Source organism: Calidris pugnax, unplaced genomic scaffold (assembly GCF_001431845.1).
Source record: "Calidris pugnax isolate Ruff unplaced genomic scaffold, ASM143184v1 scaffold58, whole genome shotgun sequence".
Classification (NCBI taxonomy): domain Eukaryota; kingdom Metazoa; phylum Chordata; class Aves; order Charadriiformes; family Scolopacidae; genus Calidris; species Calidris pugnax.
The window spans coordinates 5782575-5789176 of record NW_015090868.1 but is presented as its reverse complement, the minus strand read 5'-3'; positions in this window follow the sequence as shown (position 1 = coordinate 5789176).

The following is a 6602-nucleotide window of genomic DNA, read 5'->3' as shown; positions in this document are numbered from 1 at the left end:
CCCCATCCAGCCTGGTCTTGAACCCCTCCAGGGATGAGGCAGCCACAGCTTCTCTGGGCAACCTGTTCCAGTACTTCACCAACCTCACAGTAAAGAATTTCTTCCTAATATCTAATCTAAATCTCCCCTCTTCCAATTTAAAACCATTACCCCTTGTCCTGTCACTACACTTCCTGACAAAGAGTCCCTCTCCGGCTCTCCTGTAGATATTGGTAGGCTGCAGTGAGGTCTGTCCCTTTCTTGTGGCTGTTTCCATGCTCAAAGTGGTGTCTCAGGGACATGTTAACACTAGATTTTCTTCATATCCCAGGAACGTTTTGCCCTGAATGTTGTTCCATTAGCACCTGTATTTCACTTTTAAAACATCACAAACAGCTATAAATTCAAGGGGTGAAAGATGTTTCTGTGAGTGCCTAATGCAAATTTAATAAAATATTCCTGTTCATGTACCTGGAGACAGATCTTAGCTCTGCAGGCTCAGTAACTCTTCTCCCTGGGACCTTAACCAGTAATAACATTTCAGAAAAGGAAGATCTTTTCATAATCTTTCTGGCATCAATTTAATATTGGAAAGTTTCTGTACCTGGCAGCGCAGTCTGGGATACCACAAGGTCACGTGCAGTAAAAATTGTTAAATAAAAATACTTGTAAGTGTACAGCCACTGTTTCTTAGGCAAAATCCCAAAGCTCAGTAAGGTTACCTACACAAGCAAGTGTGCAGACAGCCCCAGCTTCACTGCAGAAAGATTTGAAAGGTTTAAGAAACTAACAGTCCTTGTAGCTCAGCATCAAAATGGGACAACACAGCTGAAGAGAAATGTAGGAATAAATATTACATAAGCTCCAGTTTCTCCTGGGAGCTTCATTCACTTTACAGATCATAATATCAACTCCCTTAGATCTGAAAAGCCTATTTTTAAACTAAAGACGCTATTTATAAACCTGGCCTGAATCAAGAAGTCCACGTGCACATTAGATTTGAATAGCGTGATGGGCCTGTGGGTTTTGTTTCTCATTAGCAAATTAACCCTGCTGCTGCAGGTGGTGATGCAAGGAAATTTGAATGACTTAAAGCTCACAATGAACCTTTTAGCTTTAAGCACATGGAGGACAACCTTTTTCTTTTTAAGCTGAAAAAATACCTTCTATTATTTAACGATTTTCTTAAAACCTTATCCAAATGTATGCGTCTGTCATATAATAAAAGAGATTTTCATATCCTCTATCATCTAGTTGGTTCACTAATGAAACCAGCTGTGTAATTACAGCCATGGCAATTGCCTACAGCTGTAATGATGTCAGGTAGGCAGCTTGTTAGCACTGAGGAGAGAGTATTAAATATTTACTGTTTGAACTTACTAAGGTAGAGATTCTGCATATCATGGATGAGTTCAGATACTGCAAGGACCTAAATAACCTCAGCTTTTAACTGAAGTTGATAGAAATTCAGGATGCTGTGTCTTACAGGTATGGAGAACTACATAACAGTATATTTTAGAGCTATGGAAGAATAAATTTGTTCAAGAGTGTGTTGTCAGAATAATCCATATTGTAATACTTTATTCCAGTGTGCTGCAAGTTGAAGAAAATTTGACATAATCAGTACAGCATAAAGGGAAGATCATACTGATGCACTCTGAAAAGAAAATGTTATACTGTGTTTAGATTATAATAATTATCATACAGAAACTTCCAGTGAAGCTGCAGCAAGAATTTAATTTGAAATGCCTATGCCATCTTCTGGCCAAGAAAATTAGATGCATGAAAGAATAATTGGCAGAAAATGGCAGTGAGGATTTATTTAATACTCAGAATAAAGGAGTGGAGGGTTTTTGGTGTCAGGTCCAAGTTGACTGCAGCCAGACAGTATGCAGATGTGATTAAGTGGTTTTGCGGATACGGCAAATGGCTTACAGTTTTCCGTGACTTTATCACCTACCATCCTTTTTCTGCAGTCCCATGGCACACATGTGAGTGAGACAGCTAATGCTCTCCTTCTTACAGTCTAAAAATATTTGTCGGTGCTATTCTTGGACGTTCGGTCATGAGAGGAAAGTGATGTGAGTTTTGCTGTCAGGCAGAGAAAAGGAATTGAATTCATATGCTGGACGAGTGCTACAGACTCGGGGAGGTACGTTGCCTCTGGCAGCTTTGTGTGACGTGTCAGGGCTGCTTTGAAAATGTCTCTTATATTGGACCTCTCCCATAATAGCAGTACTTAGTTTGTACTAGGCAGGACTTCTCCCATGATAGCAGTACTTAGTTTGTACTAGGCAGTGGATTTAGTAGGTGCTTGGGATATGGAGTATCAGTACTGGCAAGACTGAGGTATTTCTGGGCATGCCAAAAAGGGTAGTGCTATCCACTGGATGAATTTAGGTGACATCAAATGTAAAGCACCCGAGAAAAGCAGCAGTAAAGAAAAGGCTCAGACTACCGGTGCACATTTAGGCACCTAATGCAGGAGTGGGCAAGAGTTGACTGAAGATCTTTTGTGAATCTAGGCTTACAAATCTAAGGGGGTCAGGGTTTGGGCCTTTTTAAAGGATTTTTAAGAAACGCAGTTTGAAAAAGGACTTTAAATAGTGGCAGTCAGAGCTACAGGTGAACATCAGGATACACTTCTGTTTATGTTATATCATGCAGTGCCATGAAATACTTTACTTTGAGACTCTACATAGTAGGTTCATATCCAAGATATTTTGCTTTAGAAGCAGCAGCAAATTGAATGAGACTTCAGTTCTTTTATGGAAACCTCTAAAATTTTATCAAAGTAATATCTAGCTGATACATATTTACTTTGATAACAAGATTGCATTAAACTGGCACCGGCATACAGTTCTGTAGTTTTACAGTATAGAAATAATAGATGAAAGTGACTCTTTTGGAAGAAGTAGTCCTGAAATTGAAGTGAACAATTCAGTTTTTTAGACGCTTAATTGACAAATCTCCAGTAGATATTGATAAAATAAACAGCTTAATTGCTCTTTGGCAGAAATTTGAAGTGCCGTATGCATATTTCCTAATACTCAGAATGAATTTTGCTATAGTTATATGCCCCATTCAGTGTGTAAATACATGTTTTTTCAGTTCTATGGGTGTTTTTCACCAAAATGCTAACTAATGACAACTGATCCAGTAGATATAATTCTGTTTAAATCATTTTTAGGTTTTGTTTGTCCACCCAGCCAAGGGTGAAATAAGACATAACATAAAATAGCAAGAAAGCTTGTAGTGACATGGAAGTGAATCAACAAACCCTGCTTTCCTGTAGGTGGAAGGTAGAAAAAAGGGCAGATGGACGTAGTGGTGGGTGTCTCGAGTTCTGCCACCCTGGTTTTGGCTCTGGTATCTGGACTGGTCTTTCTATTGTTCACTGGGCTGGTGTGTTTTCAAGGTCAGGACATCTCTTCCCTTCAAACATCAGCCCCTTTTACCGTGATGACAATATTTCAGAGACCAAATAGATTTGCCTGAGTAACTTATCCACTTTTACAGAAGGGAATTATATTACCACTTCTGATTTAATCTCTTTCTATCTCTAATTTGTCTGATTCATTTGGGAGGGGAAAAAAATCCCCCAGAACAGCCTGTTTTCCAGCAAGGTGTTGCCTAGATGTTACAGAACACTGAAGTTGTCATCACAGTTCAGCAAGCTGTATGAAACCGATTAGAATAACAATACTGCTGATGTCAGAGGATTACACTACTGAACTGCATCAGAGCAGAATCAGCCTAACAGTACTTTTTCCCCTTCAACTGTATTTGCATTAGAGACTGGAAATAAATGGAAGGACAAAAATGGTACTATCACAGTAATTTCACAGCTCAGATAAATAAAGCTAATAATACAGTTCAGAGACTAAAACAAATGAAAGGGAAAAGGGCGGGAAGAGGCAGAGAGGGATGTCTGTGAAATATAGTTATCTATTATATTTGTACAAAACCTCATAGAACAGTCAAGATCGTGCTAGAAAATCAGAAGATACAACCTATTCCCTTCCAAGTTCTAATATGTATACTGAGAAAACAAGTAGGAGAAAATGGGAGAATCAAGGTGCAACCACATAACTGACAGCAGACTTCCCTACTGAATATAATATTGCAAACATTAAATCCCTTTCTTGAATCTCTCTGAAAGTCACAGTTTTATGTAACAGGATTTTGTGGCTGAATTTGTCCACAGAATTATTCATGGGAAGAAAAAGAAGTTAAAAAAACTCTCAAGAGTACAAAATAATCCATTTTCTTTCTGTTCTGACTGGTAACAGTATAGGTGGTCATTCAGCCAAGCTCACATTGAACTACAGTCCACAATAGACAGCAAAGCTAATAAAATGAGTTCTTAAAACAGTCTTCCCAGTCCTTTCTCCTAAAATCAGCAATTTTAGGACGTCTGCCAGGAAACTGGAAAATAGTACTAGAGAAAATATCAGTTTTAGTTAAACACATGTATTTACTCTCCATTCCTCTATCCATTCTCTGTTCTCTATTCCTTTTCTTCCTTCTCTAATTTTTTCTATCACCACATATTTTCTCTCCTTACTGCCTTACAATCCAAAATCTTTTACGTTTCTGACAGAAGCCTTTTTCTTCTGTTCTCTCCCCTTTTCCTAAGTTTCTTAAAAAAAGGGAAGATCATCATATTACACTCCCACCTTAGCAGTTTGATGATTTTAAGGGATATTGCATTGTGTCATTATCAAAGACCCAGTTCTTCCTGCTCCATTTCATTTCTTCATTGTCTGTATTGTGCTACAGCAAAATTCCAGAAGTTGGATGGTCCCAGAACACAGGGGGGCAAGTGAAATGGTATAAAGTATCACAGGGAATTAACTTGAACAAGTGCTATTTTAATTGCAATATTAGTGGGGTTTGTTGATGAAAGTAACTGATGGTATCAAAAACTCGTGCTCTTCTATAGCATCAAAAAATTCATTTAGTACTGGAAACTGGAAGGACAAAGAAGAGGTCACTTATATGGGGATATGTAATTTAGTGTGCTGATGAATTTGCCAAACTACTGTGTCCTCAGAAGCAGGCTTTTGACTAGAAGCAATTGGCTAAAATAATGATTTAGCTGACTCCACTGGCTTTGGAAAAGTTGAAGTGGTCTAAGTCAGCAAATAAATGGCTCCGCGTATTGAATATATCTCATATTTTTATTATTGAATTATTATTTCTCTCCATCTTATTTTAGTTGTTTGTTCTCTGGTTTCTTCTTTCATGAAGAGTGGTGTGGAATTTTTCAGAAAGCATTTCTTTTTCTATTGTTTAAGTCTAAACTGTCTGTTTATCAATGAGTGTAGTCAAAGGACAATGAGGCTATGGCACTAGCTTATAGAAAAGAAATACGTTCTGTTGTCTTTCAGTATCTACATATGTCTTCAGAACTTATCACTCAGGGTTCTTCTTACTTAACCTATAGCACTAGAAAAATCTGTTCACTGCAATGAAATAAACTGCTGAAACCAATACTTGCCGTCAAAATGATTGGATTTTGTATTATGGTAATTTCAATATAGGAGCATTGCAAAGTTAAGTTACGATACCTCATCTGAAGTGTTTGTACTCCTTGATTTTCATTATGATTCAGAAATATCCTAACTGCTCACCTTGAGGATCCAAACACAATTTGTAAAATGGAGTTCAGTACCTTCAGTGTGAAAACTGTGAACCCTTTCCCTGTGTGAAAATAAAATAGATTTGGAAAACTATATCACCAATATAATCTTAGTCTCATAATATTATGTACATAATATCTTGGCTGTTGGAGCTCCTTTTCTTTTTGAATGCCTATTTTTTTCTCTTATACTTCTTTCTATCTTTGTTTAAATGTTAGAGAGAATCTTACAAAAAAAGCTTTTAAGCACGCTGAAAAGCTAAATATAGATGGATAAAGATAGTATCCTTTTAAATATTCAGTAAAAACTTTGCCTGTTCTCCCTGTGAACCTCACTCCTGAGGTCTCCATCTTTTTTTAGGTACAGGTTTTAAGTGTGCCAACATACTTAATTATTTAATAAAATTTCAGAAACCAGCAGTCAACACTTCTACTTAGGAAGCTAAAAATAAAGAAGGCACTCAAAGAAATGTGGGATAATTATCTCAATGAATACTGAAAAAATAAAAAAAATCCCTTTGCTGAAAGGATGCCAGAAAGAAGAGGTTCTGTATAATCAATGTCAGAGATACACTGTATTTATCCCCTATTGCAAAGCCTGACATGAAGTTTATTCTGAAAAGGAGAGAGTGGTCAGCAAGTGGCAAGGCAGCCTTAGGTTCAGATAGCACTGGACAGGCCCTTTGCTTTGCTTTACTTTGGTCTATGAAGGAATAAGAGTTAAACATTAAACTTGTTAAATGTACTCCAGGTGACTGAATGCTAAAAAAAAGGGGAGGTGGGGGGATTTTCTTATTTTAGTTTAAGAAACATCTGTATTTAGCTTTGTAGGTGAAAAGATTCCTTCAGCAGTTTTGAGAGTGAAAGACGCTCGAGCTCCTCAGAGAGCCACTTTAGCTGTTTCCATTTATGAGCACAAAAATGTCTGCTTTAGCAGATTGTTGTGTTGTGTAAAGTAACAGTGGAGGAGCTTCCCCAA